This window comes from Bombina bombina, chromosome 2 (genome assembly GCF_027579735.1).
Source record: "Bombina bombina isolate aBomBom1 chromosome 2, aBomBom1.pri, whole genome shotgun sequence".
Lineage (NCBI taxonomy): Eukaryota > Metazoa > Chordata > Amphibia > Anura > Bombinatoridae > Bombina > Bombina bombina.
The window spans coordinates 1144891090-1144918270 of NC_069500.1; the positions used below are offsets into that span (position 1 = coordinate 1144891090).

The following is a 27181-nucleotide window of genomic DNA, read 5'->3' on the forward strand; positions in this document are numbered from 1 at the left end:
GAAGTAAAAGGGAAAGCTTTTTAAAATTGTATTTTGTATCTGAATCATGAAAGAAAAAAATTGGGTTTCATATCACCTTAAGGAATAGAAAACAGTCTGTTTCATTGTTGCAATACAAAAAAATACTAAGCATTGGGTTATTGCAATATGTATTCATACTTTTAAAAGGATTTTACCTTTTATTTCTTCTTTTTTTTTCTTTTTTTCTTTTATTATTTAAATTTTTAACTTCCTGTCACAGCCCCATAATTGGAATGCAATCTCTACAGGATGGCAAAAGAGGAGCTTTCTCTTTCTAATCGGTTGCTCAGAGACACGTGCACTAGTTCCAGTCAGTTTTTTGACCATGCTCAGTAGAGGAATTTTGCTGCACAACTCATGTAACAGGATCCCTTAAAGCAGGGGTGGGCAATTATCGGCCCTCCAGATGTTATGGACTACATCTTTAACCCTTTGAATGCTAAACACTTTCCCACCTGGGTGCTAAGCTGATTTAATTATTATTATTTTTTGTGAAAAAAAATGTTTTAACTTTTTTTTTTCAGATTCCCAAGACATACACCATTGGATAGGTTAGGCGATTACCTTTCCAGTGGTGGGACTTGGGGGTCTGTAGCTGCGTAGATGCCTAATATACAGGCTTCTAAGCAGCATGCCCCCTTTCCCTATACTTTGTATTGACAAATTGTTAATAAAGTTGCGCGGTGATGTCATCACGTCATTGCACGTGACATCACCACGCAAAACATGATGCCCCGGCGATGCCTGTCACTCTACAGGCACGATCGCTGGGGTAGAAGCGGGTGGGAGCCCCCAGATCTCCCTCAAGGTTGGAGAGTGCTAGTGACGGCTCTGAGCCGTCATTAGCACCAGAGTGGGAAACTCTGTGTTGGCTCAGAGCCGTCATTAGCACTCAAAGGGTTAATAATGCTCTTTCAGCCATAATGCTGGCAAAGCATCATGGGAGATGTAGTCCATAACATCTGGAAGGCCGCTAGTTGCCCACCCCTGCCTTAAAGGGACATTATACACTAGATTTTTCTTTGCAGAAATGTTTTGTAGATGGTCCATTAATATAGCCCATCTGGGATTTTTTTTTGTAATAGTGTAGAGTTTTGCTTATTTTTTAATAACATTGTACTGATTTTCAGACTCCTAACCAAGCCCTAATGTATCAGATGTAGACCCATGTCTACAGATTCTTGCTGCTATTGTTTGTGTAATCTGTCTTTTCATATGCAGGTAAGAGGGGAGGGAGTGTCTGCTCTTTCAGCTTTCCCAGCCCCTTTCACTGGGTGTCCCAGTCTAACCACATTAACAGTGCTAAACTGGGAGCTTCTAAGTAAGTTTTTAAAAGGTTTATACTGGATTTTTAGATCAGTATCTGTGCATATTATTCTTTATACTAGTGTCTATTACATGCAGTTTAATGAAAATTAGTGTACACTGTCCCTTTAACCATGCGCAATGAGTGTGCTACTACTGCTTCCCATTGAAAGTATAGGGTATACTATATAAGTATCAGGCACATTAAAATGTATTTGGTTAAACATTTTAACTAACAATATAATATCTGATTGTGTTATTGTTTATACTAGGCCGAGCACAAAATAATTATTCACATGTTAACAGTTGTAATATAGGGATATATAGCATTTAATATAAGCATTTTTGGTAAGTTTGGGGTTGTAAAAAAGCTTCTATTCAAAATTAAAATGCATTTGTGCTGAACACTGTTATAGAGTTTCTCATTTGTTTTGTATTGTTACATATACTAATATACTGCACTTACACTGTCACGCATTACAGGTGTTTCTTATAATAATATTTTAAGTGTAAAGGTTTAGGTTCTATAAAGTAAGAGGAACCACCATGTTTAAACTTGTTTTCTATGTTTTCTAATGCTATGCTCTACACTGCCTTGTTTGAACAGTTTCTTATATTGGGAGTTTTTTATCTGTCTGTAATGGTTATCTGCAGGAAAGATAGATAAAGGTAAAACTTAAGTTCAAACATGGCAGCACCCATTACTTTATAGAGAATTATTGGAATTTAGAAAACCAACAATTTTCAATGTTAAATTACAGGGAAAGGAGAAAAAATAAAGTATATTGCAAAGTTTTCTAACTACATTTAATTAAACATGTTATATATAATCTCACACTGTTTAATATCCCTTTAAATATGTTATAAGAAAGCTATCATTTCTGTACCATGAATGTTTATCATAGGTACATTAAAGGGACAGTCAAGTATAAATTAAACTTTCATTATTCAGATAGGACTTTTAATTTTAATTGACTTTCCAATTTACTTTCATCATCAAATTTGCTTTTTTCTCTTGGTATTCTTAGTTTAAATTAAACATAGGTAGGCTCATATGCTGATTTCTAAGACTTTGAGGGCTGCCTCTTATCACATGCTTTTTAAATCTCTTTTCAACACAAAGAGACAGAAAGTACACGTGGGCTATATAGATAACACTGTGTTCAGGCACAGGGGGTTATTTAAGATTTAGCACAAAACAATGCTAAATTTAAGACAATAGATAATAAACAGTCACAGTCATGTGATCAGGGGGCTGGAAGAAGGTTCCTAGATACAAGGTAATCACAAAGGTAAAAAGTACATTAATATAACTGTGTTGGTTATGCAAAATTGGGGAATGAGTAATAAAGGGATTATCTATCTTTTAAAACAATAACAATTCTATGGTTGACTGTCCCTTTAAGGTGAAAGAGATAATACAGTATAACCTGATGTTATCTAATGACTATAAACTACAAGTGAAGAGGTGTGAAAAAAATAAACTCCAAGTGAAGAGGTGTGAAAATCAGTTAGTATAATTAACACTGATATCTTATCTCTGTTTTCAATCTAGACAAGAACTGATGCTAGAGTAAACAATGCACATCTCATGCTTCTCTCTAATAGTGATTGCTCTGTCTTTTGCATTTGCTAGGAGAAGAAATAATGATCTCAGAGTCTTAAGCAAGATATTGGTATGTACTTGTGTACTTAAAGTTATTTGAGTTTAATTGCTAACATTTTGACTCACTGTCTCAGCAGTGATTTGTATGGCTCTGTGACAGTCAAGGAATTAACAACTAAGGGCTCGTTTACATTGAGCTGTATTAGGTTTGCGTGCACTCGCAAACCGATAAATATGCAGTCGGAAGCAATATCGTTCACTGACTGCTTCCAACGGCCCGTTATACCTCAATTTTTGCAACCGGACTCAGGCTGCCGAAAACATTTTCGTGTCCTATGCAAAGTATCAGAAGCTGCTAACCTATAAATATTACCAGGTTTCCAATGACCGCACAAAACGTTAATACACTGTCGGAGGCTGCCGATACATTGAAATAAATTACACCCAGCTCAACTAGGTGTAAAATTAAAAAGGAGCTTTTTGAGACCTATTTCCCATTGAAATCTAACCCGCCTCCCCCCAAAAAACCTGACACGTGAAAACTCCTCTATCCGCCATCCCCCCACAACCCAATCTATCTATTTAAACTATACCCCCCAACTTTGCAACTAACAATAACATTTATTAACCTCTAAATCACCATCCCCCCACAACGCAAAGTACCTATTTAAACTATTAACCCCTAATCTTCCATCCCCCCACAACGCAATCTACTTATTTAAACTATTAACACATAATCTGCCATCCCCCCACAACACAAAGCACCTATTTAACCTATTTACTCCTGAACCGCCATAGTCCCACAACGCAAAGTATTAATCTAATCACTAAGGCCCCTAATCTAACACCCCCTAAGTTAACCCCCATTACATAAAATAAAAAAGACTATTAAACTAATAAATTAATTAAACTACCAAAATTAAAAATCATAATCTAAAATTTAAATAAACAAATCCTAAAATTACATACAAAATAAAACCTAAGATTTAATTTAAATAGAAAAGCTAAGATTACATAAAATAAAATCACAAAAAATAAAAAATCTAAGATTACATAAAAAAATTAAATCTAATCTAATACACATATAAAAAATAAAAAAACACCCCAAAATAAAAACACCCCTAATCTAAGACTAAACTACCAATAGCCATTAAACAGGCCTTTTTTAGGGCATTGCCCTGAAGCGATCAGCTCTTTTACCTGAAAAGAAATACAAATAACCCCTAACAGTAAAACCCCCCACCCATGCAACCTCCCAAAATAAAAAAGACCTAACTATAAAAAACTAATCTACCCATTGCCCCAAAAGGGGCATTTGTATGGGCATAGCCCTTAAAAGGGCAATCAGCTCTTTTGCTGCCCATTAAAAAATCCCTAATCTAAAAATAACCACACCCGAAAACCCCCAACAAAAAAAACTTTCACTAACCCCAAAAAATGTACTCACCGTTCCTGAAGTCCGGACATCCATCTTCATCCAGGCGGCGAGAAGTCTTCATCCAGCCGGCGAAGTCTTTATCCATCTCGGGGGCATCTTCTATCTTCATCCAGCTGACCAGGCCCGGCGGCGGCAACGACTATATCTAGCGCTGAGTCTCCTTTTCATGGGATCTCTGCCGCACACTGAAGATTGAATGCAAGGTACCCATTTTATATTTAGGGTACCTTACATTCCTATTGGCTGAAATATTCAAATCAGCCAATAGGACGAGAGCTGCTTTAATCCTATTGGCTGTTCAAATTAGCCAATAGGATTTAAGCAGCTCTCATCCTATTGAGGATCTTGAGAGGATCTCCAGACTGACTGAGAGTGCAGATTATACATTTTTCACTGAAGCCTGCCATACCGGACTATTACCGTATGACCTATGGGAATACACTTACGCTGACTTTTTCCAATAGAGGTGGGATAGTGGACAGATTATTCTCCCTGTTCTGACGAAAGAGGAGAGTTTGCCGTGCAACTCTGAGGATCCGGTCTGCTCAGTTTGCACTACGTATTAGTGCTTTATTCCATGTGAGTGTTTATTATCCTGCACTATTTGATTGATTACACTCCCACAGAATTATGCTATGTGGCGCCTTCTCTACTCTCTTAGAATATATTAAGAAATATATACTTAAAAATAAAAAGATAATTTTCCTTCTATGTGAAGAACAGTAGAATGTAAATTATTCATAACTACCTTCAGGTTTAGTGCTGTAGGTCTAACACGGTGTCGGATTAGTGTGCAAGCGATAAGTGTCAGGATTTTTATTAACAGCGCACTACATTAAAGTCTATGGGGAGAGGAAATTAGCACAGTTGCAATATCCGAACATCAGGTTTCGCAGGTACGCAAACATTTTAATTTCAGCTTGTAATACTTGCGCTAACCCTCCCACATTTAACGTTTACTTTCAGCAGTGTTTGAGCGCGAGTGAAAGTGCTAAATAGCGCCCACTTGTAATCTAGCCCATATTCTCTAATACTTAAATAGTATCGAAAAGCAAATATCAGCACCACCAAAATTAAAAGCAAATAATTTATTGAGCCAACATAGAAAGACAACGTTTTGGATTCATATCCTTTAACATGTCTTAGACATGATTATGGCTATGAATCCAAAAGGTTGTCTTTCTATGTTGGCTCAATAAATTATTTGCTTTTAATTTTGGTGGTGCTGCTATTTGCTTTTTGATACTATTGGATTTTGGGACTGTAGTGCTGGTCCCTTATAGCTTGCACACCTGAAAGAATATACAGAGACATAACCTGGTGCTGGAGTAACTGGACTACTCCACTGAACTCAAAATGTTATTTCATATAAAATACTTTTATGTCAAGTAAAAGAATTGTAATGTGACTTCTAAAAGTGACTTTCTTAGTATTTGAAATCATGTTTTGGAAACCTATCTCAGACTCATTCTTATCATGTGATTTTGTATACATAACTGTTTATGGTACAAAATGCTGACCTTTCTATTTAAAACCAATGACTTTATGCCTGAGTCTGAATTTCAAGTAATTTTCCTGTTTCACATGAACCTACTTCTCGTACTATGTCATGAGAGTATAGATAGGGTCCTGGTACTATGCCATGAGAGTATAGGCTCCTGAGTGCTTCCCGCAGCCATGTGACTTTAATTGTAAATTAGGTGGGCACTGTTAAGAAAATAAATAATATATATATGCAAATGACAGTTTAGCTTCTAAGTATTCCTTTATTTAGCATTTCATATAGTTCATTTAAATGTAATTAGTAGATACAAAAGCTGCTAAACAGCAAACCAACCAGATCCCTTTGCTGTAATCATTGCACAGTGTACTAAGTCTAAATAAATATTAAATATCAAATAGATGGTAGATAGAAAGATGTATTCAAAGCAAAGATCATTATGAAAATAGTATACATTTTTTTTATTACATTAGTTGGTTACATTTTTATAAATAAATAATAAAGTGTGAAGTGTTGGGGCCATAAAGCAATGACTGACACCTTTTTCTAACCTAGTTTACCTTCTCTGCTGAGGCCAGTCACGGACAGCTATAAATGGGTCAATAGAATGTGCAGCCAATGGCATTGTGGAATATAGCAGTGCACAGTCTGGAGGTTGTACTTCCACTTGGATCTGGAAATCCCACAATTCTAGTATGGGACACTTTATATGAAAGAAATCTACACTCACCTTTTGGAGGTGAAAGTGGTATAAAATTGTAAACATTGTGCAGAATAACTTTTTTAATGACAAATTTTCATGTTCTCAACAAAATAACAAACAATGTACATGTAGCCTTTCTAGGCTATAGATACAAACTACAAGTTTTTAGGTAATTAATTCTCCTTCATAAAGAGTACAGTGGTATTTCACATGATATGCAAGCAGAAAACTTAAAGGAATATGAAACCCAAAATGTTTCTTTCATGATTCAGATGGCTCTTTGTGCGCAACATAAATATTGTACGTATTATGAGTTGAAGGTAAAAGCTTGAGCGCAATCAAATTTAACGTATGTTGAGTTAGCACAACTACAGAGCTCTCGTTAACTGTTATGCAAGACAAAAAAGTTGCACGAAAAAACATCAAAAATACATTTAAAAGTTACACTCATAATAACACTGTCTGATAAAAATTTTTTTTAAATATTTTTAAAAAAACTCTCGGGTGTTAGAAAAAAAAGACATGCAAAGGGCTTTAACATAGAGATACATACATACACATGTCTAAATATGTGTGTATATATATATATATATATATATATATATATATATATATATATATATATTATATATATATATATATATATATAATATATATATGTGTGTGTGTGTGTTTATAAGTGTGTACATATGTATTTATGTATTTATATGTGTATAAATGTATTTACAGACATATAAACACATACATACATATGTATACATATATATATATATATATATATATATATATATATATATATAATGTAAGCAACAGTTAAATAACCCCAGTGAGCCTGTGCTCAGTGCTGCAAGTGGTCAGGTAACTAGCAGAGAAAGGGGCTTTCAAAGGACAGGACCTTGAATAATCACAAGGGATAACCGCTATGCTTTCCCCAGGGTAAGGGTAAAAACTTACATCCGGAAACTCTAGGCGTCCAACAACTCGTAATCCCATCGGCCACTTCTGCAGCACAGTGAGAGATGAGAGGTGCCTCACGTTACCTCCTTAGGTTACCTCATTAGGTTACCTCCTTAGCCTTTATGGAGAAAAGCTCGCCTTATCGTCTCAACGGTCTCCTGGATTCCCACGCTGTCTAGTGCACTCCGCGTCTTGCAAAGATCCTGCCCCTTTCTCTACCATGTGACCGCTTCACTTCCAATGACCATGTAGAGCTGTGCAGTAGTGGATTCTGTACGGACCCGAAGGTGCTTAGCTTGGTAGGGAAAAGTTCTTTAGCGATAAGTTTTGAATAAAGCCGGCAAACACTTTCTTCAATTTAAAAGGTCCAAGTTTATTCAACAAACTTTAAAAAATAATTATTGAAATGGTATCAAACAGCTTAGGCAGCAGTTTTGTCTGACATGTTTCGGCCGTAGCCTTAAAGGATTACTTTCTGTTATAATTTTTAAGCTAAACAACTAACATATTAAAGTTAATAAACATTAATTAAAACCTACTGACCTATATTTTCTCCAAAACGAAGTTTCATAACGTTCTAAAAGTTATATCTTTTATTCCCCGATGATGTCCCGTTATCCTGCCCACTATTTTCAGCACTGCGTGTTCAAAATACTTAAACCAATAACTGTGTTTAAAGCGCCATTTTGAAACCTAGGTATTGTAAACGGATTGGTACAGAGCAAAGGATACCCACGGAGTGGGTTTGGAAAACAATTAAATTTGCAGACAAGATTTCTGACATACGGTAGAGATATGTTAATGAAATGCTATTGATAAAAAGCGTATTTGGGGTAGTTAGTTAGTAACAGGCATAGAAAATATTTACTTACAGTGGCCCTTTAATCATAGACATTTTTAAAGTTTGTTGAATAAACTTGGACCTTTTAAATTGAAGAAAGTGTTTGCCGGCTTTATTCAAAACTTATCGCTTTATTAAAAACTTATCGCTATATATATATATATATATATATATATATATATATATATATATATATATTACAAAAAATACATCAGACATATAGAGAAATATATATTTAAAAAGAAATAGAACATTGGATTGTAAAATATTCATAACTATCTGCTGTTTAATGTGGTGTCGGGTTAGCGAGCAAGCAATAAGTGTTTTTTTCCTGTATATATATATATATATATATATATATATATATAATCAGTCATATATATATATTACCAAAACAGTATATATATATATATATATATATATATATATATATATATATATATATATATATATATATATATATATATATAAATAGAACATATTCTTCTATGTGAAAAACATTGGAATGTGATATATTCATAATTTATGTTGGCTTTAGCATACTTGTATAAACGCGGTTGGGTTAGAGCACAAGTATGCATGATAGGTTTTTTGCAAGCTCCATTGTAAGTTAACGCGGTCCCAATATTCAAAGTTTAACTTTTTGCACGTGTCGTGTTTTCGCTCGCACGCTAATGTATCAATGTTAACGTAATCTAGCCCTAAGTGTGCTCCAGCCATTGAAAGTATAGGGTACACTGTATAGGTATCGGGTGCATTAAAAATTCTTTGGTTAAACATTTTAACCAACAACATAATATTCCATCAAGTGTTATTGCTAACACCAGGCTGAGCACAAAATAAAGATTCACATGCTAACAGTTGTAATAAAGGGTTATATAGCTTTTAATATAAACATTTTTGGTAAGTTTTGTATTGTAAAAATTCTTCTATTCAAATTTAAAATGCATTTGTGCTGACCACTAGAGTTTTGCATTTGTTTTGTAGTTGCATATACTGTACTTACACTTTCATGCATTACAGATATTTTTTTATACCCTGTGTGTACTGGGTTGTGAAAAATAAACGAAAGAGTATACTAAATAGCTGCTATATATTTATTGTACCCCTTTTTGTACAGCACTAGGTACCTACTGTGTGTTTTGCCCTCAAGAATAACAAGCTCTAAAAAGCAAAAAAAAGTTCTGTTGTTTAGTTAAATACATACAGAAACACTGCTGCATCCAACTGTTTGCCCTTCCTCTCACATGCACTTTGTTCCAGGATTAGACCTTGCTTTCCAGTGTGTTATAAAAAAAAAAATCAGTCTAACAAAAGATCTAATTCAGTAGCCCTGTAACGCAGCAGCAAGAACTTTTTTTTCTGAGAGGCAAATCTCTAAACTATCTATTGTGGTTCCAGCTGAAATATTTCTAAATCTTCAATGAGATGGATAGGGAGGGAAAATATAATCTGCCATCAGTGTTTAGATCTACAGCTACGCCTCTTTCCCTAAACACATTTAGGAATTCTGTACAGAGAGGGAGGGACTTTTATTGTGAAGTTGCAGCTGGACAGACAGGGTTTTTTTTATGAAGAATCACTGAGTCATGAAGTTGGTGATCCCTGCGCCTCTGACTAATCTCTATGTACAGTACCTGACAGACTTCACTTCAGTTTACCAGCGCTAGGGCTGCACATGTATTTGTGTCACTCTGTATCCAGCAGCGATATGCTGATCAGTTAGAGACCTTGTGGGACAGAACAGGCATCTCTCAAAGGTAAGATGCTGAGGGGGGATATTCTGGCACAGCACAGACTTTACACTGCTGCTGGTGTAGTTTACATTGAAGGGATTATTGTAAGATAGTTTAATATAATTAAAGTTTAGTCATTTATAAGTGTGCTATGTAATAAACATTATTTGCTCACTGCAGTACAGAACTAGTTGCTTGTACTGATGCAGTGCTGTTGGACCTGTCCAACTGTTTAATTGGAGGGCACATTGTAATTTATTTTCTTGCCCATAATGCATGCACAATCATTTGTAATTTATATTAAAAAATGCAATGTGTACTTAAGTAATAAGAAACTATTTGCTAGAAAGTGAACTGCCACAACACTACATATAATTATAGAACTAAACAAATATGCTTTGGAAGCCAATAAAAGGGAGAATGGTCCACCTATAGAGAATAGAAATAGAGTGCAGCTAATGGGGAGAGGTAGAGGAGTGATGCAAGATGGGAAGTTGGTGAGCAGATAAAAAGTTTGGGGATTTTTGTTTTACCAGTTTATTGGAAAATGAAATGCATTATTACATCTAATATGTTATCTGAAATCTATGGTGTCTGGATACTGTCATAAAGGTTTATAAAGCCCCCAATATGTGTATGGGCCCTGTAGTGAGATGGGTACTAGTGTGACTTGTGAAGCAATAGAAGAGGGATATCAGATTTACAGTGAGATGTTGTTTGTTAAAGCAACAGCTTTTCCTAGTTGTAATAGATGTGTTTATATTGTGCATATAAAACAAAGTCATATTTGTCATTCTAATGTAGACAGTATTTATGTTGTGGTATAGCGTATTAGTGGAATCCTATCCTTAAATATGCTATAAATCAGCAGTGCCAGCCTTTGCAAATAATGGACTATTGGTTTTTTTACTTGATGGGTGAAAGAGCAAATTTTATAAAATTGTTTGTTGAAAAGTGTATACATGTACACACGTGTGCACACAGACATATATACCAATTATATAACTAGGTATATGTGAACTGTTTGTGCTTGCACAAATCCCTGTAAGTAGCTGGCAACATGATACAATGATGTACCTGTGTTAATAGACAGGTGTTGATATACAGATCCGGAAAAGTATATACACTGTATGCATGATGCTTTTTCCCTAGAGTCCCTGCCAGCATACACTTGCTAATTAAAAAGCAATATTGGGTAAGTAAGTTCAATGAAATGAGTAATCCTCCCTGACTAAGACACATACAATATTTAGTTTAAAGAAGTAGATGATCAGGTACATTGCTTTGGAGGGCCACATTGTGGCCCCAGGACCATATATTGAACAAAACTATTATAAATGAAGTGGTTAGTCAAGGCAGTTTAACATTTTTGCTATCAGAGTGGGTTGCACTTCCAAAGTAATATGTTATATTTCTCTATTGCAGTCAAAGGGTTAATGGCATGCTCCCTCCTGCTGTTGACTTAGTTATACGCTTAAACTGGGAAAAGTAGTTTAAAATCCATCAGTTCATTAATATCAAACACACCACTATGTAACTACAAACCAGATATTCAGCCCCAACATTTGAGTACAGAAATGTACAATGTAACACCCTGCAGTCATCAGTAATATGGAGACAAAAATATAAGATGTCTATATGTATAAGCTTGTGGGCATAAGTAGTCATTATCTTCAGTCTCCTTAGCTTTTTTTTAATAAGGAAAAAAAAAATCTCCTTTATATTGAGGTTATTTTCATTGTTGGTATAGTGTAGAATTAAGAGGTTTTCTGTCTGCCTCAGTAAGGTAAAGGAAAACAGCCCAGGGCAGATCAGGTTCACTTTGTGGCTTGAGTTCTGCAGACAAAAATACAGCAAAGTTTCCTGGCAAGAGGAATGTATTTTTAAGGAACGCTAGGAAGGAAAATGAGAAAGAAGGGCCTTCTAATGATGTGTTCACAGAAATTTGGAAAGCAGTTAGAAATGGTTAGCTTTTGGAAAGAAACCAGCATTAGCTGAGACAACAAACTGCAGGCATCTAACCAATGGCATCTGGGGCAACTCAGTTTAGCTTTTTTCTTTTTAATAAAATTCAGATACAACAAGGGATATTCTTTTTCTTTTCTAATGAGTTTGCTGAGCTGTAAGCTTTTCCCAGTACAGTACAGTTTAGGAATGGACCCACTTCTCATTCATAGCAGCATGTTTAGACATGACATTGTAAACCATCATTTCTTTCCACAGTGAAAGTGCATAATTATAAGGACTCAGTTTCGTGACACTTAAAGGGACATAAGACAGTACAGTAAAACAGGCATAATACTTTGCTGTTTATTTAATCTCAGATATGTGGTGACTACATTACTATTCCTTGGTACAAGAAGTCACCATGATTCTAAGTTCCTGATGATCTAAACTTCGCTGGATCAGACATGGTTTTTGACACCGACCCTTTAAGGGGCTGCTCTCGTGGAATTATCTTAAAAACGTTCCTGTGAGTGGCCAGATGTCTCTTATAGAAAGTAATGGAGCTCGCTGGAAAGGTAAACTCCGCTGGGTAGAGCGAAGTTAGCAGTGAGCAGGGGGCGCTCTTTAAAAGTAAACTCCTGCAGCTCACACAAATCACATTGCGCTGCTTTCTGCGTATAGCATCTTACAATCACCTCTATTTTTGAACGCATGTGTTTTTCTATTAGGGTATAAATTGTTTTCGTATTTTGTCACAACCTCACCACCTTTTAGTTTAAGAGAAAAAAATGTGAGATCTGTAGGGCGGAAATGTCTAGATAGTTACTCTTGGATTTGAGAGACAATTTCATATACGCTCATGGAATGCCCATTTTTAGCCCATTTTATAATAAAACAACAATTACGCTTTGTATTTTGTACTTCTATGTGTTTTTTGCACATCCTATGTATTTAAATAACAATTTACCCAGGAAAAAACTGCACTGTAAAATTGCATCAAAAATCGTATCAAAATTGTTCACATAAAACGTATTTAATCAAAAACGTAAAGTTTATATGTAAATTACACATAAATAAATTGTATTAAATATGCATAGTATAAATCATTATTTAGGTACACTGCATGTGTAAAACATGCATATAAATTTGTATCTAAAAGTACAAAATACAAAGTGTAATTGTTTTTTTGAAAATGGGTTGAACATGGGCGTGTATAAAATTTTCTCTCAAATCCCAGCGTAATTCGCTAAACATTTCTGCCCTGCAGTTTACTGTTTTGTCTCACAAATGAAAAGGTGGCAAGCTTTTATCAAAAAACTCAAAGTACTTAAAGGGACACTGAACCCAAATTTGTTCTTTTGGGATTTAGATAGAACATGCAATTTTAAGAAACTTTCTAATTTACTCCTATTATCAAATTTTCTTCATTCTCTTGGTATCGTTATTTAAAAAGCAAAAATGTAATTTTAGATTTCCTTCCCATTTTTGGTGAACAATCTGGGTTGTTCTTGCTGATTGGTGGATAAATTCACCCACCAATAAACAAGTGCTGCCCAGGGTCTAAACCAACAATCGTCTGGCTCCTTAGCTTAGATGCCTTCTTTTTCAAATAAAGATAGCAAGAGAATGAAGAAAAATTGATAATAGGAGTAAATTAGAAAGTTGCTTAAAATTGCATGCTCTATCTGAATCATGAAAGAACAAATTTGGGTTCAGTGTCCCTTTAAAGGGACACTCAAGTGAAAATTTAAACTTCATGATTCAGATAGAGCATGACATTTTTAACAACTTTCCAATTTACTTCCATTAACAAACTGTAAACAGTCTTTTTATTTTACACTTTTTGAGTCACCAGCTCCTACTGAGCATGTGCAAGAATTCACAGAATATATGCATTTGTGATTGGCTGATGGCTGTCACATGATACAGTGGGAGTGGAAACAAACATAACTTTGAAATTTGTCAGAAAAAAAATCTACTACTCAATTAAAGTCCAGACTAACTGCTATTTCATTGTCTTCTTTCATCTATTTGTTGTTTATGCAAATCTACCGTATTTAGTGGTCCTTTAATACCCTAATAGAAAAACATGCATAAGAAAATAGAGGCGATTGTAAGATGCTATACGCAGAAAACATTGCAATGTGATTTATATTGGCTGCCAGATTTATTTTTTAAAGTGTGCCCCCTGCTCACTGCTTACTTCGCCTTACACAGGAAAGTAATTTCAATAGGAGACATCTTGCCACTTGCAGGGATTGCCCCTTTTTTAAGATAATTCCTCTAGGGCAGCTCCTGCAAGGGTCAGTGTGAAATGTCACGTCAGATCTGGCGAGGAATAGATAATCTGGTAAAAGGTGGCTTTAGATAATTCCACCAGGTAAATAGAAGTACAGCTGAGCATTCTTAAATAATCTCACCAGCCCAGAGATGTTTAGATCATCGGGCTATAAGTATGCATGGACATTCGTCAAGACCTAGAGTGCATGTGCAGAGGGCCAGTGACATCAAGAGTTTCCATACTTAGGTACACTCACAGCAGCTCTCTGTACTGAGGATTAGTGAGTATAGCCACCACATGTTTGATATAGATAATAAAGAATAAAGCAGATGTAGTGCAAAATCATCATAGACATCAGTAGTAAAGTACACATTGCACTTGCTATTGTTTCTTTAGTGTATTTATGTCCATGTAAAAGTTATTTATTTATTGTTTTGTCTATACATTTAAAGGCACATATATTAGCCTTTATGGAGAGCAGTGGTCTAGCTTTTCACATCTCCCAGTTGGAGCTGTGTTATGTTTGTAATGCCTTTGTCTAGACCAGCGGTCGCCAACCAGTGGTCCATGGACCACTGGTGGTCCACGAGAAGATGTTGGTGGTCCTTGACACCATCAAGCAGGAATTAGTCTGTCACCCTGTCGTACCGCAACTCCCTACAGTGCCTGGCTGGGCATCAGTGAGAATGGAGGAGTTAAATTACAATCTCCCTACGCAATCTCCCTACTCATTAGGAAGTATTCTCTTAGTTTCGACATTCAGTTAGTTAATTCAAAAAAATAATTCTTAAACATGCAAATATATACATAATGTAAACTTAGCTATGGTTATACTAGTTATGTACAGTATGTGTGTGTGTATGTTTGTGTGTATATATATATATATATATATATATACACACACATATACACACACACACACACACACACACACATATATATATATATATATATATATATATATATATATATATATATATATATATATATATAACAATTATTATTATGTTAGTGGTCCACAGGATTTAAAATTGTGAGTTTAGTGGTCCCTGAGGTCGGAAAGGTTGGTGACCCCTGGTCTAGACCACCTGCCCACACAGTGCATGGAAGAGAGGTATTGCTTGCTCTATTAGTGGGGCTATATGTGAAATGGTGATCTTTTAAGAAACTGTCATTACATCAGCTCCACTAGATTTGAGTATTGACAATGATCATCTTGCATTTGTGCATACTGAGTTAGGGTGCAGCTTGCAAGATAGTAATTTGGTTACTGTTATTTTATAGCAAGTTTTCTGCAATAACAAGGTGTTTACATTCCCTTTAATTGACTGTATATATATATTATATATATACTATTGTCAGTATACTTTTTATACTAATTACAAAAATGTGTCCCTAGAGGATGTTTTACTTCAGTGAGTGTGTGTCAGCATGGTGTGAGTGTGTACCAGTATGGTGTGTGTGCCAGCATGGTGAGTGTGTGCCAGCATTGTGAGTGTGTGCCAGCATAGAGAGTGTGTACCAGCATGGTGAGTGTGTGCCAGCATGGTGTAAGTGTGTACCAGTATGGTGAGTGTGTGCCAGCATGGTGAGTGTGTACCAGCATGGTGAGTGTGTGCCAGCATAGTGAGTGTGTACCAGCATGGTGAGTGTGTGCCAGCATGATGTGAGTGTGTACCAGCATGGTGAGTGTGTGCCAGCATGGTGAGTGTGTGCCAGCATGGTGTGAGTGTGTACCAGCATGGTGAGTGTGTACCAGCATGGTGAGTGTGTGCCAGCATGGTGAGTGTGTGTCAGCATGGTGAGTGTGTGCCAGCATAGTGAGTGTGTACCAGCATGGTGAGTGTGTGCCAGCATGATGTGAGTGTGTACCAGCATGGTGAGTGTGTGCCAGCATGGTGAGTGTGTGCCAGCATGGTGTGAGTGTGTACCAGCATGGTGAGTGTGTACCAGCATGGTGAGTGTGTGCCAGCATGGTGAGTGTGTGTCAGCATGGTGAGTGTGTGCCAGCATGGTGTGAGTGTGTACCAGCATGGTGAGTGTGTGCCAGCATAGTGAGTGTGTACCAGCATGGTGAGTGTGTGCCAGCATGATGTGAGTGTGTACCAGCATGGTGAGTGTGTGCCAGCATGGTGAGTGTGTGCCAGCATGGTGTGAGTGTGTACCAGCATGGTGAGTGTGTACCAGCATGGTGAGTGTGTGCCAGCATGGTGAGTGTGTGTCAGCATGGTGAGTGTGTGCCAGCATGGTGTGAGTGTGTACCAGCATGGTGAGTGTGTACCAGCATGGTGAGTGTGTGCCAGCATGGTGTGAGTGTGTACCAGCATGGTGAGTGTGTGCCAGCATGGTGAGTGTGTGTCAGCATGGTGAGTGAGTACCATAATTGCAGCACTTTATCTATCCATGCATTGTTTGTTATTCATTAGGGAGTTTTGATTGCTGAACTTATTGTTTCTCTAATTTAACATGCTCTATTTCTCTGGTGTTTTGGTAAACTGATGAGAGAGATATCCAGTTTCTTTTGTGTGCATTTTGTAACATTGCTACTGTAAGTTCAATTCTTTTCTTTTTTAACATCAGTACATTGTGTAATTGTATTTAAAAACTATTAGTCAGTTTCAGACAAATGTGTGTATGATGGAGACAAAAATACTGATGACATCATTAGTGTCTCTGTGTAAAAATGTCATGTTCTGTGATCTATGTGATGATTCAGCCTTGTGTAAATACATTGCACAAGGTCAAAGAGTGGTCTCAAGTGTAAAGGTGTATTTAATTAAACATGAACACTTCTAATAACTAATTATTCATAGGACAGTATTTATAATGCTTGAATTGCCATTCTCTATTGCTATAGGAGGGCTTCACTATCATTAGGTGCCACAATGCCTAGTCAATGTGCCCCGTTCCCTATTTAACATGCCCATTTTTTCCTGTCATTCACTACATGAACTAATACAGCCAAAGGTTAAATGACTTGTACATGTGTTCTGGGCTATTATGGAGTTAAAGTATAATTAAATTACATAGTTTAAGGGACAGTAAATTTAAAATTAAACTTTCATGATTCAAATAGGGCATGCAATTTTAAACAACTTTCCAATTTACTTTTATTATCAAATTTGCTTTGTTCTCTTGGTATTCTTTATTGAAAGCTAAACCTTGGTAGGCTCATATGCTAATTTCTAAGCCCTTGACGGCCGCCTATTATCTTGGTGCACTTTATTAGCTTTTCACTGCTAGACAGTTCTAGTTCATGTGTGCCATATAGATAACATTGTGTTCACTCTTGTGGAGTTATGCATGAGTCAGCACTAATTGGTTGAAATGCAAGTTTGTAAAAAGCAGTGGGATAAGGGGGCAGTCTGTAGAGACTTATATACAAGGTAATCACAGAGGTAAAAAGTGTATTAATATAACAGTGTTGGTTATGCAAAACTGGGGAATGGGTAATAAAGGGATTATCTATCTTTTAAACAACAACACTTTTCAAGCAGACTGTCCCTTTAAGACAATATTTTGTGTGCTATTGGCAAATAGGTGATTAACTTGATGTTTGTTACTGGCAACTAATGGTAAATTACTGTTTTGTGCTTGTTTCTGGCAACCAAAGGATTAAATGTCTATCTTGTATATGTTCCTGGTAAATATATGCAAGTACGCATTTGCACGCAACTGATTACATACACATACTGAACATTGCTGAGTCCTAGAATTTGAAAGAAAAAATATTGTCAAGCTCTGTGCATTATCTAAGATTCCAAGCTGTCATAATTAGTGCTGCTTACTTATAAAGTTATCTTGACTTCAAAATACTAGAATGTATTGTATTCCCTTAGTGACCCTGTGTTCTCATTGTGTACCTATACATTCCAGGTGCTGCCATTCGTATTTACAGCACCTGCACAATTCAAAGAAGTTATTATGCACTCAAATAACACAGAAGGACAAACCAATATGAAAAGGCGTGGGCCTTATCACCAGAGCTTACAATTAAAGTGAGTGTGTGACACACAATTCCATGGCTCATGTTTTTGTTAACTTGCACGTTACTAAGCGAGTTCATTGTTTAAGCTGCACACATGTGCCAGGCACTTATATAGAAAGCCACACAAAGATATACATTTCTCAACATAACAATATTTCTGAATGATTGCCTCAGGCCTCTCTTTAGAGGAATGTCTGACAGTGTCTCAAAGCTTAGAGAGAGGTATACACTGAGGTCTATACACGCTGCTGCGACTAATATTTTATTATTCACTGCCGTTAATTTAATTTTCTGTTTACAGGAGTAAATGGGGCTGCACTTATAAATTTTCCATTTTCACTGTGTAGACATAGTTAAATATTGAAACTCTACAACATTAAATGAGCAGTATACACCAATTTTCATTTAAAGGGCCACTGTAAGTAAATATTTTCTATGCCTGTTAATAACTAACTACCCCAAATACGCTTTTTATCAATAGCATTTCATTAACATATCTCTACCGTATATCAGAAATCTTGTCTGCAAATTTAATTGTTTTCCAAACCCACTTCGTGGGTATCCTTTGCTCTGTACCAATCCGTTTACAATACCTAGGTTTCAAAATGGCGCTTTAAACACAAAGTTATTGGTTTAAGTATTTTGAACACTCAGTGCTGAAAATAGTGGGCAGGATAACGTGACATAAAAGATATAACTTTTAGAACGTTATGAAACTTCGTTTTGGAGAAAATATAGGTCAGTAGGTTTTAATTAATGTTTATTAACTTTAATATGTTAGTTGTTTAGCTTAAAAATTAGAACAGAAAGTAATCCTTTAACTGCATGTAATAGACACAGCTATAAAGAAGAATATGCACAGATACTGGTGAAAAAATCCAGTATAAAACTTTTTAAAAACTTTCTTAGAAGCTCCCAATTTAGCACTGTCGATGAGATTAGCCTGGGACACACACTGAAAGGGGCTAAGAGCAGACCCCCCCCCGCATAATAAAAGACCCATTATACAGACAGATGTAGTCTGAAGTCTGTATACATCAGTATACATTTAAAACTTTGGGGCTTGGTTAGTAGTCTGAAAATTAGCACAATGTTATTTAAAAATAAGCAAAAACTATACATTTTTACAAAAACACACTTAGATGGGCTATATAAATGAATCATCAACAAAACATGTATGCAAAGAAAAATCTAGTGTACAATGTCCCTTTAATAACTATAGCTTTCAAATTCTATATGGGTATTTGAATATGTCTAAACTTATATATATATATATATATATATATATATATATATATATATATATATATATATATATATATTCATTTATATTGATCAGTCCTGATAAGCGGTTTCTTGTGAAATTATACAATCAACTGGATTCAGATATTTCACACTCGCATTATATCTTGTAGTTTGTGTGGCTCTGTAGGCCAAAAATAGTTCCAAAACAAATAAGCGTAAAAACTGAGAAAACAAAGTAAGATCCAATGATATCATGAATGAACACAGTAGATATAGAAAGCACAGTGCCAGGTAAAAATGAGGTCCTTTTGGCAAGTAGACAACAGTTTTTTGTCAAGAAACACACTGCCAATTCTTTATGCCACTCCTAACTTCATAAATGTCATTAGTTTGCCAGGGATACCAACGTGGTATATGGAATCGCATTCTCACATATTGCCCTTATGAAAAATCCGCTTCATTTTTTGTATTAATGTGTTGGAGGCTTTTTTCTGATTCCATGATAAAGTTAGAAGTGTGTTACGGAGCACATTTGTTCACTGAGAACTGAGCTAGGATTAATGAAATTCAGTATCTTTGCTGCCAGTCAACCATTTTAATATATCAAGAACAGAAGAGAGTTTTATGTATCCCTCTTTAACAATGCCAAATGATTGGAGGTTTGTGTGGATCACAGTAAGTTGATTACCAGGAATCTGAAATGATGATGCTGTTACTATTTGAGGTATTATTCCTGTATAAAAGGCCTCTCTATTAAAGGGACAGTAAAGTCAAAATTAAACTTTCATGATTCACATAGAGCATGCAGTTTTAATACTTTAAAATGTATTTACATTATCAAAATGCAAATAGTCATGACTGCACACAATTTGATAATGGAAGTAAAAATATCATGCTTTGTGGCATATTTATCAAGCTCCATATGGACCGCTCTTCCATAACCTGTCCACCTGCTCTGAGGCGGCGGACAGACATCGCCAGAAATCAACCCAATCAAATACGATCGGGTTGATTGATACCCCCTGCTAGTGACCGATTGGCCGGCATTTATCGATGTGCAGCGGACATGATCCGCAATATCGGATCATGTCCGCTCGCACAATAATAAATAGGCCCCTATGTCTGAATCACATTTTTTACTTCATGTTTCTCTAAGCCCCTTGCATCATTGCTCTTTTGAAGTTTAGGAACATATAGCCATTTGAAGGCTTTACTGCCAATACCTTTAGTTGTCTAGAAGCATGTTTAGTACTCTTTGCCAAGGGGTATATGAGTGAAGTTGCTCTTTATTGCTAATGGTATTGCTATTAGTAGATAGCTGTTGTAATTGCTCCACCAAGGAAGTATACCAGAAAGCTTAGTACATAGCCCTTTATCAGTCAAAATAACCAAGGTGGATATGGTGCAGTCATTGCCATACAGTAAACACTTAGCTATTGTTATATACATGCTTAATTAAATGTCTAATTATTCATGGTAAAACAACTTTGCAATATACTTTAATTATTTACTTTGCCCCCTTCTCATGTAACTGAAGTCTAAAAAAAGGTTGAATTTCCAAGCCCTGAAAACAGAAAGAGCACAACAGGCTTCACCAGCCTAAACTTCCCATACATCTGTCCCTAGTTTGCAGCTTGTTATCATATCCTTTCTGCTCTAGACACGTTAATAGTTACAAGCCCCGCCATATCCAGGATCAAGTTCAGATAGCAAAAGTAATGGGTGGTGCTTAACCATTGAAAAACAATTGTAGCAAACAAAGTGTTAATCTGTTGTAATATAACTCAAACACTGCCGATATGAATTACAAGATTTTAACTACCCCCTAAAGGGATGTTGTATAAAAACATGTATATGAAATAGCATTTACACAAATAATACTGCAGTATTGGTTTTGAACTGCCAGTAATCCTCACTGGTTGAGAAGGACACATGCCCCTGCTATACTGGTAAAGAGGGATACACCTCTGCAAGGATGGCAAATAAACACAATGATTAACTGAGGGCAGGAAAATCATTTTCATTAAAAAATAAAGAACTAAATTTTGAAACACCCTCTTTTTAAAGAAACAAAGACTACAGTGGTGTAACATGGCACAAAGCTACTGAATTTGACAGCCATTTTTTGGCTGCAGTCTGACTATTTCTATAACAGTATCAAATCAAACAATGTTGTACTTAAAAGCTGAAGTTTAAAGAATATTTAATCCATATACAACATGTTTTGGCCTTTACCTCAAATGGCCTTGCAATGTTTAAAAAAAAACCTTTTTGTGAGATTCAGTGAATAGTAGATGTTTCCAGCACTGCAGATTTCAGCATTACTGAGTTGTCAAACTTTAAATCAGAAATCTTCTCTCAAGGGACATCTGGAGATTCTAACCAGAGGACATCACAATATAACAGCCAATTATAGTAGTAGTAGCTGGAGTTATAGTGGGAGATGATTGGCTGTTTGACCATTGGGCTTGTCCCATATTTACACACCTCAGTGAGAGTTGTTGTGAATCACTGCTGGTCCTCAGGTTTATTTGTGAAGGGATAAAGGATCATTCATTTGAGGGAACACATTTTAGCACATTTGTTACCAATAATGAATGTTGCTCAGATCTGTCTGTTCTGGTTGAACATTGAATGTTAGCAAATGTTACATTTGTATATACTTTTTATTTTATAACATATATATTTTAAAGCTGAGTCTCATAAACTTACTTTGAAGTATATGAATAATAATGTTTTGGATGTTTATTGAAAGTTAATCTCAGTATTTTTTTTAGTTTTTTTAAATTTGAATAGTGTGAATTAGTCTATGGGGTCAATTTATCAACCTCCGTACAGAGCTTGATGCCCCGTGTTTCCGGCGAGCCTAAAGACCGCTGGGGATTGACACCCCCTGATAGCAGCCGATTGGCCGCGAATCTGCAGGGGGCGGCATTGCACCAGCAGTTCACAAGAACTGCTGGTGCAATGATAAATGCCGACAGCGTATGCTGTCGGCATTTATCAATGTGCAGCAGACATGATCCGCTATATGGAATCATGTCCACTTGCACCATAGTAAATAGGCCCCTATGAGTTTTATTTAAATATATATATATATATATATATATATATGTTCATTCTCAAGGCAGAACATGCTGTGATCTGAGATGTCATTGCAGAAAATGCTGCATGTCTGCAGAAAGAATGGGACACATGAGGAAACCATTAGCACTTTCACTTTGCAATGCTGTTCTACAACAGGCTGTTCTCTTTTAACATGGTGCAGCCACAGCAAAGCACTGTTTGAAGAGAACAGTCAAGTACTAGGTAGCACTGTAAAGCAGCAGTGCATTGATTGATGGCTGTCTATTTTTAACTGCTGCAATATAACATATAAAAGTTTAAAAATTGCTTTATTATCCAGTTAATCAGTATATTGCAATTGTGCTGGTGCTTTAGTATAACTGCCTAATTTAAATTGTATTTAATTATAAAATGACTTGCAGAAAAAATTTGATTAAGAAAAATGTTATTGCAGAAAGTGTAAAAAGTTCTGCCTCTGGGCTCTTGGTATCCCTTGTTGAAAAAGAATTTGCACATATCCTACACTAGTGGTGGCTGCACACATTTGTCTCTTGTGATTGGCTAACTAGATGTGTTCAGCTAGCTGCCAGTAGGGAAATGCTGTTCCTTCAGCAAAGGATAACAAGATAATGAAGCAAATTTGATAACATAAGTAAATTGGAAAGTTGTTTAAAATTGTATGTTCTATCCAAATCATGAAAAAAAAAATTTGGTTTCCTTTCCCTTTAATCATTAAGCCTTCCTTGCTCCAGTAGCCATTATTCTTGTAGGCAGCTATCTGGGTAATTAGTATTATCAGTCTATTCGTTTTTAAAGAACATGAAACCAGTTTGCTTGTTAGGATTCTAAGTCCACAAGACAAACATATTTTGGGAATTCTGCATTAAAGGGACATGAAACAAAAAACAAATTCATATTTTAGATAGAATCTTAAGCACATTTCCCATTTACTTATATTATCAAATTTTCTTAATTTTCTTGGTATTCTTTATTGAAGCAGAAGCAGGGCACTACTGGGAGCTAGCTGAAGACTTTTGTAAGCCAATGATAAGAGGTATACATGTGCACCTACCAATCAGCAGCAAGCTTCCAGCTGCTGAACCTACCTAGGTATGCTTTTCAATAAAGGATACCAAGAGAATGAAGCAACTTATATACTAGAAGTATATTGGAAAGTTGTTTAAAATTGTATGCTAAATTATGAACAATTCTTTGGGTTTCATGTCCCTTTAATTATAAAATAAAGAGTTTTAAACATAGATATAGAGATAATTAGAACATCAGATGTAAAAACAGACACACACACAATTTGTCTTAGAGGTGGAGGAAATTGTAAACTAGATGAGCTATGCATTTATTATCAATTATATTTAAACGTTTTGTGTTACATAATTGTACCATATTGTGTGAAAGTTATGTTGTATATGTAGAGGTCAATAGTTTGCATTAAAAAATACAAAAAGTAACAGCTATTGGTCAATCCACAATACTATATAAAAAGAACCACAGATGTTTGCCATAAAATCCCTCTAATCAGACAAATATATTGGGTTATATAAATAACTGATTCATATACAACTTCATTTTCATTTGTATTTGGGCTTTGGTTAGAAAGGTATAGAATGTATCCCCTGAGGGACTGAGAACCCATTGGAGGTTTATTATGAAAGAAGTCCTTTGTCATTTTATAAAATAATTTAGGAGTAATTAAAAGACAAAGAAATCATTTAATCTTATTTTACCTCCCCCCCCCCCCATATTGATGTAAGGTTTTTGTTTTTAACTTGGGCACTTTTATAACATTAAAAGAGCTTATAAGTTTTACCTTTAAAGGGACACTGAACCCACTTTTTTTCTTTCGTGATTCAGAAAGAGCATGCAATTTTAAGCAACTTTATAATTTACTCCTATTATCAAATTTTCTTCATTCTCTTGGTATGTTTATTTGAAAAGCAAGAATGTAAGTTTAGATGCCGGCCCATTTTTGGTGAACAACCTGGGTTGTCCTTGCTGATTGGACAGCACCAATAAAAATGTGCTGTCCATCAAAAATTTGCTGGCTCCTTAGCTTAGATTCCTTCTTTTTCAAATAAAGATAGCAAGAGAATAAAGAAAAATTGATAATAGGAGTAAATTAGAAAGTTGCTTAAAATTGCATTCTCTAACTGAATTACACAAAAAATTGGGTTTAGTGTCCCTTTAATTCAGTTTCTGTAGCCTTCTCCCTTTCTTCATTATCAACTTGTTACTTTTGTTATTGACATTTCCCTCATTTGTATTACTTCTACCTCTTCCAGTGCTAATCAAACTAAAAAATGATTTCCCCTTCCTGTACTCACAGCCCCATACCAGCCAGTTGAGAGTACATTAAGGGTGTGCCTAGTTGTTACAATCTAGCGCCTAACACGTTACAGCTCTTCTGATAATATTATCAGGTAGATTTTTTCCGGCTATGTGGAGTAGGTTCGCATAAGCAAGCCTACTACCACACATTTATGCAAAATATGCTACTTTTTTCCTTTCTGCCACCTCAGAAGTGATGATATCAATCACACCGATCACACCGTAGCTCGTACGCGTTGTTTGGGGTGTTTAACATAACCTGTTTTCTAGCGCAATTGGTTCCGTCAGAACAGGGGCGACTATGCACAAGAATCCTCATGTGCAATGATACATTTTGCCATGCAATGCAACATTGAAAGCGGCAATTGCAGACGGACAGGTTCACTACTTGCAGGAATGGTAAATTTACCCCTTAGGGAATTAATTCTAAAGTGAGCATGACATTTAAAGGGGCATACAGCACATTTTTAATTCCACAAAAAAGGTTTATTTTGTAGTAAAAAAACAACAACAAAAAACAAAACAAAAACTTTGCAATACATTTTCATTATTTTTTTCACCAACTTTTGCTGTAACATCTGAAAGTTGTGTTTTTCCCAGTTCCTGCAACAATTGCATGTTCATTCTCCAAACTTCAGAAGCCTAACCCTGCTACATTTTACTGTTGTAACTTATTAATAATTAGCTTAAGATGAGGAGAGGAGAGAAAAGGGCCTTTTTTAATTCTGCCAGTAAAATGACACTGCTTTTTAAAATATTTATCTTGTATTCAAGCCTTTGTTATGTAGTGTTTAAGTGAACATATACACTGTGCATTGATTAAAAAAATAAAAAAATAGTTTAATGTCCCTTTGATGACCACAGGAAACCCTTAGAATCCACCATGTCCACCAGGTTGGGAAATATTTTGGCCGCTAGCAGGGGGTGTCAATCAGCCCGATCGTATAGGATCGGGCGGATTGATGTCCGCAGTCTCAGAGCAGACGGACCATTTATAGAGCAGTGATCTTAAGACCGCTGCTTCATAACTGCTGTTTCCAGCGAGCCTGAAGGCTCACGCGGAAACAGGGGCATCAAGGGCCCTTGATAAATCGACCCCTAAGTATTTTGTAATGTGCTACAAATTGCTTATACCAACTACAAATCGGAAAAGGTGACAGTTGTAACAGCTTGTAAAACATTACAGATCTTTTGCTATGAAAGGATTAAAGGGATGTGAAACAATGCTTCTTTAGTAAAAACATATATCTGAAATCAAAGTAAACTTAAAAAAAATGATTGTATTACATTCTCACTGTAGCCACTGTCTGCAGCTAGATAAGAGAGGAGACATAACAGAACTTATGTTCTAATGTCACATGACTTCTGCAGCAAATGTCCTTTGCTGAGCAGGGGCAATAAACTGACTCCAGCTAGAGCAGATGTCTCCTAGCAACATTTCAAAGGAAAATCTGCTCTTTTGTCTTCCTGTATAGACTACAGCCCCTTGTAGGGTTGTGACAGGAAGTAATGGACTATTCATAAATTAAATAAAATGGTTGACGGATATATGCGAAACTGAATGTATATGCAGATCTTTGAACTTAAAGGTTTATATTAAGAACAGCACTGCAAAAGGTTTGCATCAACAACAAATAGATCTTTCTTTTTTTACATAGAGATGTTAAGGTGATATTTTCTTCATAAATGGAAAGAGTCCACAGCTGCATTCATTACTTTTGGGAAATTCAGAACCTGGTCACCAGGAGGAGGCAAAGACACCCCAGCCAAAAGGCTTAAATACCTCCCCCACTTGCCTCATCCCCCAGTCATTCTTTGCCTTTCGTTCCCAGGAGGTTGGCAGAGAAGTGTCAGAAGTTTTCGATAGTCTCTTATGGTGGGTAGTACTCTTCGGCATGGGACTGGAGTTTTAAGTAGTCCTGTCAGCCTCTCAGTGAGAGCATGGGTGAAAGTTAGAGTTCAGTCCTCATTCGCATTTCAATCTAGTGGGCCGGGACTCCGTTGAGATCCACGGCAACATGCTCAGTCATTTCTGATGTTTCCGGGAACTAGAGCATTCCTTCCCGTTGTGGGTTGGAGGCTTGCAGGATTTAGTTTCTTCATACCGCCGTTCTTACGGTTTTGCCTTTCATGGTCTCTTTGGAAGTGTCCTTTTAGGACTTGTTCCTTTTAGAGATTCTCTTCCTTTAGGTCAAGACTTTCT

The 27181-nt window shown here is 36.0% G+C and overlaps 1 protein-coding gene across 4 annotated transcripts in view; it reads left to right on the forward strand.

The window, feature by feature from the left end:
* PALLD (palladin, cytoskeletal associated protein) overlaps positions 1-27181 on the forward strand; it is a 641289-nt gene that overhangs the window by 501587 nt on the left and 112521 nt on the right. Inside the window, exon 1 of one of the 4 annotated variants that reach the window (XM_053703811.1) lies at positions 9977-10132. The exons of the other annotated variants lie outside the window; for them this stretch is intronic. The gene's annotated coding sequence lies outside the window, so the exon portion shown is untranslated. Of the gene's footprint in view, positions 1-9976; positions 10133-27181 lie in introns of those variants that run through there. 4 annotated transcript variants of the gene reach the window in all.